Source organism: Colius striatus, chromosome 1 (assembly GCF_028858725.1).
Source record: "Colius striatus isolate bColStr4 chromosome 1, bColStr4.1.hap1, whole genome shotgun sequence".
Lineage (NCBI taxonomy): Eukaryota > Metazoa > Chordata > Aves > Coliiformes > Coliidae > Colius > Colius striatus.
In genome coordinates, this window is record NC_084759.1 from 147,479,137 (window position 1) to 147,493,766 (window position 14,630).

The 14,630-nt window shown below is 38.1% G+C and overlaps 1 protein-coding gene across 1 annotated transcript in view; it reads left to right on the top strand.

The window, feature by feature from the left end:
- Positions 1-14,630, top strand: part of TBXAS1 (thromboxane A synthase 1) — a 240,619-nt gene that overhangs the window by 104,084 nt on the left and 121,905 nt on the right. The gene's annotated exons all lie outside the window — the stretch shown is intronic.

The window sequence follows — 14,630 nt, forward strand, 5'->3', positions numbered from 1 at the left end:
CTATAACTCACATCTGAATGGGAGAATCCCAGTGTGCAAGCTGCTTAGGCTGAAGTTGCTGAGTGTGTCAAGGGTCTTTTCTCCATTTTCTCTGTATTTGAAGAAATTTCCTACCCCTTCCTTTCCTCCACCCCCAAGCAGGAACCTTGTTTCTTCCTGTTTTTCCCATTGTCTTCTCCTGTATATTTGATAACAGTAGACTCATGCCCAAGTAACACTTTTCTGAAATCAGAGAACATTCCTTTGAAGGTACATTCAGATATTTGTTCCGATCTTAATTTTAGTCAGCCTTGTCATTTAAATATGTCTGTGCATTGTCACCCTTCTTATTTGACAAAACTTTTCTTTCTCTCTGAGCTTTTATGATCAGAGATTTATCTGTCTTTCTTGTGGTTATATATACATCTGTCATGCTCTGAAACATTTGTGTAATCTAAAATTCAGGTAGATCAGGTCACTATAGCCAGTCTCTCTGTTTTTCTTAATCAGGGATCCATTAGGTATAGCTGTCTGTGCAGGTTCATCTTTTGCCCTTATCATTTGACTATCCACTGAACCTTGTGTGGCTTTGCTGTACAACATCCAGCATTATCATTGAGGAACTGAGGCACAGCCTGAGTGACATACCTAGCACTAACCAGAAAGCCTGTGCCAGATGAGAAAATTTAACTCCAGCCCCTGTCTCTAACAAAAAGAACAGTTTCCCCCCTGTGAACTGCTGCTATTTTTGGCTTGCTTAATGCCCATGAGTCTAATTCAAATGAACTTACTTCATCTTATATGCTTTTATCTGCTTGTTCTGTGGTCTTCTCACACAGCTGCGATCTTTAAGCGTTGTTATTTCTCACTTTCCACTTTGTTCCCCTTCTTCCAGCCTTTGGTTTTCACTTGCTAGAGGAAAAGCAGTCTTCTGTTTCTGGGTTCTTCGACATCTAACCTGGCAATCTTTTTGCTGTCTTGAATTTTCATGCTGGAAGCTGCCTCTCCTCTTTAATTCACAATCAGCTCTCTTGGTGAAATATTCAGCTATCCTGTACATTAATGATTCTATGGGAAAATAAATAATGCTGAATAGTATGTAATGAAGGCTATTGGAATTTATTCAGATGTGATTTAGGTTGATTGTAAATGAAAGGGGAGAGTGAGAAAATCACTTTCCAACTAATAGAATTCTTTCTTCTCATGTTGACTGAATAAATGCTGTTTTAAGGCTTTCAATAGGGTCGCTTCTATTTGTGTATTTTAAATTACTCAAAGCAAGTTCCTCTACTTTAAGTGAGGGTTTATATTTGCTAGTGGAGAATTCAAAATGCTAAATAGATTCCCCAACCTTACTTTACCCATTCCTTCCCTAATTTACTGATGAGCAGTTTTAGAATTGGCTTTGGAATCACAGCTGTTCACAAAGCTAGGCTAATATCTTTCAGTCCAGACATGACACATGCTTATAATTTCAAACCAAAGCTCTTCTTTTTAATAGTTTAAGAGTGTCAGTCTTTAGGGGTGAGAAGAATGGGAAATGAGGAGACTAGTGGTTTTGAACAGGCCTTGGAAAGATCCACCATGACTCCCCTCCACCAGCACATTTCCAAAATCAAGATTTTTACTTCATTTGCCAGAGGTGAGCTGGGAGTTATTTAACCCAGAATTTCATGGAGAGATTATTCACCACAGTATGTAGCAGATGTATCAATCATGTGTTAACAGAGCATCACAAAGTTGCACAATGTTCAGTACTAATTCTAAAAGCTAAGTGTAGAAGTTTATATCCCATGTTTATTTTGCTACTCTTTCAATTAATCATAAAAAAAAGTATATATGAGAGTATGAGACAATGGAAAGTTGCACTTCTGAAGAGCTGCAAACAATGAATGTACTTGATGGACAGAAGTGGATAAGATAGTGATTCAGTCAATTTCCAACTTTTATTAAAGCTGCCTATAGTGTGATGTCATGCCTTTGAATGCTCATAAGAAGAATGACCTTAATCTGGGATTGTGCACATGCTGTCTGATTGCTGGGAAGTAATCAGAAGACCTTTGTGGAATCAGGTGGTTTTAATTTACTGAGAGAACTCTCCTGGAAGCATCTTGAGTCCTGTCTCCACATCCAAAGAGACCTGGATGACTTGTACACCTCACATATCGAACCTATTCGTTCACTCATTGGATGGACAGAGTAGCTTTTGTATGTGATCAGAAGCCAAAATCCTGTTCACTTAGTGCAATTATGTTCCCCTTTGATATTACACATTTCACACCTTTCCTATGAATATCTCTCAAACGTTGCTGTTAAGAGCCTTTTAGGTTCCCTTGCCATCTTCTCTCGCTTCTGTTACTATTCAGTAGTTCTTGTGACAGAAGCTTATGGTGGCTGCAGATCAAATCAAAGCATTAAGGTTTGCTTCCTTTTAGAACAAGCAACCAAGTCTAGCACGCAGGATGTTATATCCCTGTAGGCAAAGGGTATATTTTATTTTTAACTGTATGATGCCAGGCAATAATGACTTTCTACTTCCCCACTTAACTTTGACTTAAGGCAAGCATTGTAGACATTTAAAAGCCAAAATGTATGCTGTAATGTACCTTCGTAGTTGAGACATGTGAAGCTTTTTGCCTATGTTTTTAATTATAGTTGAAGAAGAAAAGATGAAAATTATCTTATAGACCTTCTGCCAAAAAATATGGAATTGATTTTAATTTAGGTTAACCATGGAAACCTCAGCCAGCATTCTAGGCAGGGCTATGCTGCAGTAAATGATACCTTTTTCTCACAACTATGGTAAGCCATGTCTCGAAGTTTTCTTTTAAGAGCATAAAGACCATTTTTAGCTGCAGTACTTTGTTGTGAGTGAGATAGGTTTATAATGTTTGTTGCATTCTGCCAAGCAAGATAATGACACATAATCTGTTTTCAGATTGTTTTTAATTTCTGTATTGAAAATTTGTTTTCGAATTAGTACTTGAGAGTACTTAACGTGTACTTTTAGAAATGCAGGAGCAGATTGTTAAGATGGAGCAATGTGAAGTGAGATATTTACCTGGTATGAAATTTAAATGACTCAGAAGTTGCAGGCCAAACTATTTGCTAAAACTGTGGATCCATGAGCCCTAAGTTAAAGTTAAGTACTGGCTAGCCAAGGTTTGCCAGGCTGCTCGAGTCATGCTCTTCCAGGATTCATGTGGCTGTCACAAGTGGAAACTCATAGTTGATCCAGACCTTGTCCTTAAATCTGTATACCAGCCAGCTGGAGGAGGGTTATGTTTTTAAATATAAAAATCTACACCAATTCACATAGCTGTAGAAAAGCAACACTGTTTTCTTGTCGGGAGCTTTGCTGTTACAGTGGAAAGAAATAACGATGGATTAACAGCAAATAATAATGAAGTAATAAAAGTAAGGACAACAAAGTAGCAAGGAGGTTCATAGAATATGGCAGTACAAATTCCTTGTATCTCTCTTGAAGGAAGACCGAGTGTCCTGAGCTTTGCTTCATTTTGTTTCTCTATCCTTCCCCATCCCCTTCACCTACTTCATCTGTATGAGACACGACTATTTTCACTCATGGAATTTGCCTGTTAAAGTAAGCTGATGGCTTTATCTTTATGTTGTTAAATTTATAAAGCCTCATGCCTTCCTGTGGCATTAAAAACATAAAATACAGACAGCAAATGGGAAAGAGCCTATTTTCTGCATCTTGTTCAGTGGTGGTCCAGTATGGCTGCCATTTTCCAGCATCAACTTTTCTCTCTGGTCTTTTATTAGGGGACACAGTACCGACAAGAAAAGCATCTCTGTATATTGCTCTATTAAAAGGTCTATCCAAATTTGATACAAGATGCCCTCCAGAGATCACTTCCAACCTCAAGCATCCTGTAATTCTGTGAATTTTGGGTCAGGCCCTCAGCCAGCATAAATCAGTGTATTTTCATTAACTTCAGACAAACCTACACCAACTGGTAGCAATTTTGCGTCTCCAGAGCAGGATTGGGATGCACAACTGGATTAAAACAGCTCAGAGTGGTGCCTCAGGAACTGACTCTGTGTGTGTGTGTGTGTTCTTGACCTTTTGCAAGTAAAGGGTTGCCTGTGTGTCTTGTGCAAGATGCATCCTGCTTTGTTTTTTTCGTTACATGCTTTGCCTGTATGCAGCAGACCTGCTGACGTGCTGTCATTCAGTTAAAAATAGTGGTGATTCAGTTGTGTATCCAAACTTATAGTCTGATCTAGCTTATGGGCTGGGCTGTTTCTTCAGCTCCCCTCTCACAAGTATGGGTTGTGTTCCGAAAAATCGACCCACCAACATACTCATTTGGAGTTGGATATACTCATACATGTCATATAATAATAGTTAAGGAATGAAGAGTTCTGTACTGAGGCCAAAGGAAGCATATATATGATGTCCTGGCCCTGTACCTTTTGTTGTTTGGTTTAGAAATGTTTATTTTCTTCAGATTAAACATCCTAGGATTATTTCCGGTTGTGTCAATGCCGTCATCACCATCCTTTCCTCCGAGTTTCTTAGTTTATTTCCAAACTGTTGTCGCAAAGCGTGATGAACTCGGTTTGTAAACAGATGATGAATGTGCATTGTTGGAGGCTCATCTTTGCCTGGGCGCGTGGTTTGGAGCACTATTGACACGCAGTGTGACAGCAGATAAGTCAATTTTTGGGGGATGATTCAAACGAATGACAAAAAAATGATGACGTACATATTATGAGACCTGCATTTTTTCCACCCTTTAAGATGACTGTTTAGTGAGATCATTTAGTACGCAAGCGATGTTCCAATGTGTGCTAATAATTTGGGTGTGATATTTAGCTTAAAAAACAAGCTGAGTTTTGTGGAAGCAGAGGGAAGAAATGCTTTCAAATTATTTGCTATCTCAGTCCTTACAGATATGTGCTTTTTTCATTTTCTGATTCCTTCATCTTGTTTCATCTTGTTTTTCCTTGAGTTCATATAGGATGTGGAAGACGACCAGCATAACACTTCTGGTGACAAAGTGTCACAGGATTAGTTCTTATTCCTTCATGTGTGCTTATTTGTATATATTTATGGATGCATACAGATGCACACATATTGATTTGAGGTCTTTTTGTGATTTGAGGAGATGTCGAATTTCTAGTCCTCACTAGCGTGCTGTGGATGTCAATCATGCCATATCTTAATATGGTAACTTCACAAAATGTGCCTCTCTCTACATGCAGTGGTGACATTTAACTTCCTAATGCAGCAGAGCCACTGTTCCTGATGGCAGGCCATGCCTTGAACATCCAGTTCCCTGTGACAAAGAGATGCAATGTTCTTTTCTCCCTCCCCCCATGACTTTTTAGGACAAATTCATGCAAGTGTCAATCCTGCCACAAACACAATAAAGCTCAGTCTCAGTGAGCTGAGAATGTTTGGTGCTCCCAAAAATCATTCTGTGCCTACAAGGATAAGTGAAAAGGTGTCCAAGCAGTGAATTTATTAAGATTTACTTTTTTGCCTAGCAGTTTTGTATGGCTGCTAGATTGTAGATGGGTTGAAATCTTGGCTGCTACAGCATCATCATAGAAAGGGAATTATACTTGCAGGGAATGCTGTATAGCACTGAAGTGTTTAATATGAATTTGTTTGACTGCATATTTGTGGGTTCTGTTGTACAGCCTTGTAAGACCAGATATCTAAGAGATTTTTCAGTTCTAGACTCTGCCAGGGAGCCAAGAAAGAGCTTTTATCCTTGTTTTAACCTGATGATTCTCATTGGGCTGTGCTGGAGGAGCTCATAGGCTCAAAAACCATAATGTCTCTGCTTTCTTTCCCTAGTATGCCTCCATTGTTGTCTTCTAGACATATCAACATACCTTTCCAGCTTGTTCAATGAATATGTAACTATTTTCCCACCTTTTTTACCTGATAAAATGCCTTTAATTTTTAATTTCTTTTTTCTTTCCTCTCTTTGCTTTCAAAGCTTTCTGGTTAATTCTTCTGAGCAATTAAGTCCAGCTTTGTTTAAATGTTTTAAAGTAGCAGTGTGTATGCTTGCAGTAGACACTTTAAAATTAAAATAATAAATATTGAGAGGGTCATTTCTTTCAGACTATGTATATCTTTTTATGCATGCACAACAAATTGCTCCTTATTCCCCATATGCTTGCAGCTAATAGCACAAAACTAATGTCAAATGATCACTGCTATTGACTGTAAAATTAATCAGACTTTGGTTTCAGTTAACCTTAAAGACTTGACGTAGTATACTGTGTTCTGGGAACCACCTGATCCTCTGAATCCCAGTGAGATGAAGTCTGTTTTTGTGATTAGGGCTGTAGGTTGGGATTTAGGAGCTTTGAGCATGGTTTTTGGCTTTGCTACAGAATTCCTGTGTTCACATAGGCAAATCGTTTAGGAAGTGCTTTGTCACCTTGACAAATGTAAACGAGTATGTTGGGAATTTTCAGACGAATGTTATCATTAGTGAATGTTAATGCTTCAGTACTGATGGCAAAGGACTGAAATTTCATTTATCTGTTAATTCAAATAGTAGTGGTAGGAGGGTTTTTTGTTTATTCTTAAAGGAAGCTTCAGAAATGCAGTGGAAAAGATTTTACTGAAAAGCTCCCTTTTTTTTACCTTTTAAGTAACTTCATATTTTGAATTATTAAAAAAGCTCAATCTGAAGTAGTGAAGTTAATATTAACAGATTCAACTGAGTGTATTTTGCAGATTATCTTATCCAGTTTGTAATTTTTATTTGTGTTTCTAATTCAGAACAAGAAAGCAAATGAAATCTCTGTCCTGCAACGTGGGAAAGCTCATTTGTACCTACCTTGAACACCTGGCATGTGCCTCTGCAGATGAATAGTCCTAAAAATAAGTTAGCATTTATTTACTTCTATGCACATTTTTATGTCTCATTTAATCCAGTGGGCCATGAGTTTTTATTTACCTATGTTTATCAATAATCCGTCCACAATGGGGACATTGTCTTAAATAGGAGTCTTTATTTTTCTGTGGCTCACGTGGTCTGTTCTCACACAATTAAGTATTGGATAAAGATGAATTTCTGCAGATTTAGGAAGATTTGGATAACAACAGTTTGGAGCCACTGGAATGGTTTAAAAATCAGCAATCTAAAAATGCTGACTTGTAGTTAAGTCCAATTAGTTTAAGAAAGGTCTGGTCAACTGACTTGGAAAAACTCTGTTAAAGAAGAGAACCTCTAACAGACATTTTATTTTCTTTGAGACATTAGTTAGATAGTTTATTGTTTGAAGAAGGTTTGCTGTGTTGTCATGGCTGGAGAGAACTCTCCTGCAAAAGGTCAGTATATATCTAGCAGTGATGGTCAGACCCTAGCTGGGCTCAGAGAAAGACATGCTTCTTGTGAGGCTGCTATTTTAACTGGCAAATGCATTGTTGTTCAGGCAAGTCATATTAATTTGTTTCCTTCAGATTTATGCCTCTCTAATTTTGTGAGCAAACACTAATATTTGTGGCATTTCCAGGTAAGAAATCAAATAAAACCGGTTGATCCCTCCAGTGTGAAGGGCTAGCAGAGATGGTGGAAACAGATGGGTTACACACAGTTGGAATACAAGAATAAAAACTTTCCATTTATTTTCTTTTCCAGACATGGATTGTCTCTTTTCAGGTGCTATGGGCCATAAAACTTGGCAATATAAAATAAATGCAATTGACTGTAGGGAGGCGAGAAGGCTTAAAAACAAGTTTCCTCCTCCCTCACCCCCCATCAAGACATGATGAGTCAGTAGGTTGAGACCACGGCTGATGTTGAGCTGCACAGTCATCTTATCTTTTATGATATTTATCATGAAGTGAGTTATTTTTCAGCATGGGTCTAAGTATTTGAATCTATCCCTGAGTCTTTCTCTGGTTTATTAATGGACTGCAGTACTGCCATCACCATGGTATCCTACTACCTCTTCCCCTGTGAAGGCTGCAAAACTGCATGTTGATGAAATTTACATTTTTAATTCTCCACGCCTGTATCTGTAAAAATGGTTTGCAAAGCCATGGGGGAGCACAAACACAAGGACAATCTGGTATCAAATGACTAGAGTTGCTGTGGTGTTTTGTTCCTTTTTAATGCTCTTTCTTTATGCTATTATACTGCAGCCATCATTGGTTCAATACCTGCTCCTAGGTAGACACCAGAACACCAGATGGATTACGTACAGCACTAATGATAGTGGCTGATAATGTGTGCAAATCTCCCTTTCACTGATTGTTCAAGGCAGTTAAGAAATACTGAATACAGCTGTACATAATTACGCTTCTTTTGAAACTAAACCAGCCTGTGAAATTTCTGTTCCTGGAAAATGATCAAAATTAGTCAATAACAAGAACAAAACAAACAAACAACAAAACCCCAAACCCTTTGCATGTACTTAGTTAATGGTATATTGTGACATTCTCTTTCTTAGATGCAAGACTTCCCTGCCAACTCTATTGAGACTTAAAGGGGGAAAATGTGCTGCATAATGAAACTACAAAAAGGTGGTTTTACTGCAGGTGTAGGAAGATGCTGATTTGACAATACTTTCTGCATATGCACTTGTTTATATCAGAAGGAGTTTGTGTAGTACTAAGCATGTCTGTGTCTTAGTGTGTTGCAGGTATGTGAAGGGGTATTCCCTTTTTCTACCCTCTCTGTATTTCTTTCACTTGTTTCTTTGAGTTGTTGTAAGATCAACTTTTGAAATGATCTTTTTTGGCTTGTTTATCCTCACCTTTATTTTCCTTTTCATTTCTTCTATCATTCTGCAAAATTTCCTTTTCTAAACAACTGAAGAAAAAAGATCAGAGTTTTATTAAGTTTTGACTTCTTTTCCCCCAGTTTTTCTCCTGTTGAAACTTGCCAATCACTTTTAAAGCCTACATTGGGCTTTTCTGCAGCACAGGAGATATCATTAAGGCTTTAAACCCACTAATGAGGGAAATGTGCGCTGCTTGAAGGCTCCTGCAATATTAACTACATCCAATTATGTTAGGTAAATGTATGAGTATAGTCAAAACAGGATGAAAGCATATCTTTCTTTTCAGGCCAAAAGCAGTCTTCTGAGCCAATCTTTTATCAAACTTACATTGGCTATTTGTTTACTGGTTTTACAGCACCTTTTTTTTAATACTGCAATGCTAAAGACAACACGTAGGAAAAGTCTATCTAATGCCAAGGCTCTGTTTCTTATTCAAAGACCACATTTTATTGCTGAATAAAATATGTGGAATCTTAAGGCTGATAAAATACTTTTCTGTTTAAGTGCAGTATGGCTTCTCTATCTAATCCTATCCTTAGTTGACTGTATTATGAGTAGGAGTGATACATGCCGAGTGAGGATGCAGCTCACGCTAATCTTTGCAGGTCTTGACCTTTGATTTATGTTGATTTGTTGTTTTTTAAGGAGAAGTTCAACTTATCCTACTTCTTTGGGCACATGCTGTGGGGATATTTTTTCTGATGCTTATTCAGTCTAATGGCACAGGTTTTTAACAGTCCCTCATTTCTGACCTCTGAAACTGTTATTTGTCATTAGCAGATTGGTTGTTTTGCCTCCAGTTTTTTCCTTTTTCTCTATTCTTGACATGTAGTAGAGCATAATATCCTTTGATTCCTGCCTTTCCCAGTCTGCTTGTGTTAGGAGAAGAGTAATTAGTTTGTTACTTGTTCTAGAATTGATACCGGCTCAAATCACAACATTCAAGTTGACCTTTTTACATACAGAGTTCAGATCCAGTACTTTGCTTCATTTTCATCTCTTTATCCATATTTGGAGGTAACTCACCTACTCATGAATAAAAAGTCCTTTTGAAGCATCTGATGATAAATGAACCAGTTCAGGCCTATGCAAGCAATGTTTCACAGCATAAAGAAGTGATTTTATATATACTTACTCAGATGTTTAAAAGTTCACCACTGAGCATTGGAGCAAGTGTGACACACCAATATATGATCATTTGAATGATTAGCATGTATTGAACCCAAAATCTGTGTAGCCTAGCTCATTATCACAGAATCTTAAAGGTTGGAAGGGACTTCGAAAGATCAACTAGTCGAACCTCCCTGCCAGAGCAGGACCACCTAGAGTAGGCCACACAGGAACTTGTCCAGGTGGGTTTTGAATGTCTCTAGGGAAGGAGACTCCACAACCCAAAAGCAAACAGCAGAAGAAGTCAAAAGACCAGCATAACAGCAAGACAGACATCAACAGCAATCTTCCTTCTGGCTTATCTGCTCAGCCTTCAACAACCAGCACTGTGGTGACTTCCAGTGCCAGAGATCACACCTGAGCCTCATTTCTCCTGCTGGATCTAATCAGTTTCCCCCACCACTTTTGAATCCTTTCTGTTAAGTATTATGGAAGATGGTGATTTTTTTCCATGGGTGAAATTTTTGTTTCAAATATGATAGGAGTTATGTTTGTGGATTTGTATACGTGCACAAGTGAAAGTCGTTCATCTTCAGTGAGGGTTAAGGTGATACAAGAGGGCATTATTATACTAATCCTTGCAACCTTCCCCTCTTCATTTTAAGTATTTTTGAAGTAGTATTATCTCAAAAATAGTGGGAATAATTCTCTCTTTAATCATTCATTCAAATGGCTTAATCCATTTACCTGCCTCGGTGTTCATATTTAACACATGAAATACTTTTTCCTTTCCTTCCCTTTTTAAAAAATTTATTAATACAACGACAATATTCTTATCTAGCACAATGCAAACAACCTTTTGTTGTCTTAGCTGGACTTAGCATTCACACAGCAAGGTCTACAAAATGGATCATGTGAGCATTCTTCATCTGGTTCAGCTCAGAAGCTAATCCGTTTGAGTTTATGTATCAATGCGGACTTTTTCAAAACTGTGCAGGCTAACTTGGCACTGAAGCGGATGATGAGTGCTCACAAGGGCTCTCCACCAGCTCCATTTCAATGGTGGTAATCTCCAATAGATGGAGGAATGGCAAACAGATGATGGGGTGGTAGCAATTGATGCAGCTGGTTTTGTAGCGGTTCTCTGACCAGAGCCTGGAAAGTTCTTTTCCAATCTTTAAAAAATTGCATAGCAATTAACTCCAGTAGATTTGTTCTAAGCAGAAAACTTTTTGCCATCCTGGCTTTTTACTTGTGATTGTACACTATGTAATATTCATTCTGCAAGAGTAAAACCTTTGTGGGAAAAGATATTTAGAGTCAATGCTCTCCTTACCACTGACTGTGTTACAGTTATAAATCTTATGGATCATAAGTGAAAAATGAGTCGTCAGGTCTTATTTTAGTCTCTAGTGAGAATTCCTCTTTGTTTATATAGCAACCACATATCTTTGGCACCGTTTGCTGTAAACAGTAGATAGCAAATAGTTGGCTGATCAGAGCCTTAGGAGGGGAACACGTTGCAGTGTGTTATGCAGGTGCTGCAGAAGTGCTTTGCATGCAGTGCTCCTGACCAAGAACAAGGAAAGTCGCAGAGTATTTCCCAGTGTCACTGACTTTTCATCGGCATTAAATTCACCACACTCAAAAGAAAAAAGTGGTATAGGTGTGTGTAAAATTCAAATCTTCACACCACACTCCCTGTTCTTCATTGTAACAAGTGCTCCCTGCTTTGAGCACACCTGGCCACAGATCATTTTAATGTTGATTCACCTATTCCAAAGGCTTGGTGATGGCTAGAGGAGGCTCCCTTGAGCCCCATAGACAGAAAATGCAGCAACAGATATATACAGGGATCAGGAAACAGCTATCCTGCAGCAAAAAATAAGGATTGTTGATCATTGTTAATTATTTACTCCGGCCAGTCTCCTCTCACTGGTGTTAAGGAATAGAAACTAAAATAACTACATTCTTTACTCAAATAATGTCTCATTATTCTTCTTTTTCTTTCATGCTTGCTCTTGCAGAAAATGGTTTGGGGAAATATGTAGTAAAACCAAGAACTATCTTGCACTGTTCTCCTCTGCTAGATGAATTGCAAGTTGAAGATACACAAGATACTCTTTTTTTTTTTATCCCTTTTCAAGGCAATTGAAAGGACAGTTTCCCGATTTCCTTTTCCGTTTTCAGTATGCGCATTTAGATGAAGCTAAAACTGCACTCCTGCACTTTTCATGCAGCTTTCCTAAAATAATTCTGAAGAATTTAACAATGGCTCAGAAACATTCCAGTTTAACCAGTCGTTGACCTTCAGTCGTGTTTTAAAGTCATTAGGGCTATACTGGTATTTCATCAGTTCCAGAGAAGCTGTATTGTAGCAGAGGCAATGGTGGTATCTATGATTAAAGTTGCCCAATGTCTTCCATTACAGTATTTACTTTTCAGTTGATTATCAAACTTGAGCTGCTTCAATTAATATTTTCCATTCAGAATTTTTCAGTCAAAATGCTCTCTCTATTTAAGCGAAAAACACTTGTGAAAAGATAATGTTATTTATCTGTTGTGAGGAAAAATAAACCCCTTTTTCTTTGACTTTGTTCTCTCTAGTGTAAGGAATGGATATAAAAACTACTTTGAAAGTCTGACCAAACAGCTCCTGAAGAATCTCAGTAAACAGAGGAATAACAAAAATAACACACTGGTGACAGGACTCTACAGATCACTAACTTCTAAAACTCGTCAGATGAGCTTCCTGTTTAAAGGTTGAAAATCTGGAGTTTGTGATTAATTTCAAATGAAATATATCTATATATATATATATATATAGATATGATATTAAAACCTTTTGGGACTTTGATTTCTTTATGAACGTTACATTTGCAAAATCAAATAGAGATCCTGGAGGGAATAAATAGTATAAGATAATATAACTGAGTGATTGGACCCATTTTTGCATTTGCTTTAGGATACAAAGACTGTGCTCAGTCAAAAATTTTTCAAACCTTTTAATACTTTATTTTACTCTCTTAATTTTCTCCTAACATAATCATAATTGACTACAGGAGAAATACATAGCATGCCATATTGCCAGCATCAGGAATTTGAAAAAATATGTAGCTCACATGGCCCTTAGTATTTTCTGATATTTGATTAGGAAATGTGTGGAAGATAGAAATTTCCTTTTGTGGCTGACTTTGAAGAGTCAAAATCTGAAATAAAAGTAAAATGTTGATTAGAATGTTTTGTCTCAGTTACAGCTTCTAGTGTAAAGTCAAAGTTGTTTCAATTTGTAAAGTAAAGTTATTTTGTTCCAAAAACATATATAACAAGATGTTTTGTTGGAACTTTTCTCCATTTTTTCTTCCAGAGAACCTGGTAAAACATATTGATTTTGCAGTATTTCCAGTTTCTCTCAATTATGCAGCCTTATTTGAGTTTCTGTAACTAGCTCTGGTTTTATTTTGTGTAATGTTTGATTTCAGTTTTTAGAAGAAACACCACCTCCCTAACTACTAGAATCATAGAATGATTCTGGCTGGAAAAGACTTTTAAGGCCATTGAGTCCACCCACTAACCTAACATAGCCAAGCCCATCACTAAACCATGTACCTCAGCACCTCATCTATATGACTTTTAAATTTTTCCAGGGATATTTAAAACCACCTCCTTGGGCAGCTTATTCCAATGTTTAACAACCTTCTTAGGGAAAAGTTCTTTCTAGCCTTGAATCTAAACCTCACCTAGTGCAACTTGAGGCCATTTCCTCTTGTCTTATCACTCATGACTTGGGAGAAGAGACCAATCGCCTCCTCACTACAAACTCCTTTCAGGTAGTTGTAGAGAATGATATCTCCCCTCCTCTTCTGCAGACTAAACAACCCCAACTCCCTCAGCCACTCTTTGTTATTCTCCAGACCCTTCACCAGCTTTGTTGTCTGTCTCTGGACATACTCCAGCACCTCAATGTCCTTCTTGCAGTGAGGGGCCCAAAACTGAACACAGTATTCAAAGTGCAGCCTCACCGGTGCCACGTACAAAGAGACAATCACTTCCCTGGTCCTGCTGCCCACACTATTTCTGATACAAGCCAGGATACCATTGGCCTTCTTGGCCACCTGGACACACTACCGGCTCATGTTCTGCTGTCTGTCTACCAACACCCCCAAGTCTTTTTGTGCCAGGCAGCTTTCCAGCCACACATCCCCAAGCCTGTAGTGTAGCATGGGGTTGTTGTGGCCCAAGTGCAGGACAAGTGCAGGTGCTTCACCGTGTCAGATTGGAAGTTCTCTGGATGCTCTGGCTGCTAGATGTCGCAGACTTGTTTTTTCCTTCCTCAGTGGTCAAGAGGGGCAACTTTCATTTCCTCACTTTTTTTTCAGCTGTTCCCTTGAGACTTCTGGTAGCTTTTATATGATATTGATAGTGTGCAGTCAGTTTTGGTTGTAAGAACTTAGGCTGGTCCGAGGGTTAAGATTTATTACAATAAAAAATTTCAGCAGGGTTTAGACATGTTGCAGAATGGTTTATTTTTTCCATTGCAAGATCTCTTATTTTTCAGGTTGTTCAATGCTGGGGGAATTCAGCACAAACCTCAGATGTGGGACAAGCAGCTGTGCAGATACAAAATGAGTTCTTGTGATGTGGGAGTGCATGCTGCCCTGCTTCCTTTACCACTTTCTCTCCCACCAGTAAAGCTGGCCTTGGGAGTGTAGTTACTGATAACCTGCAAAAATGCTGAGTGCATACAATCAAGTACA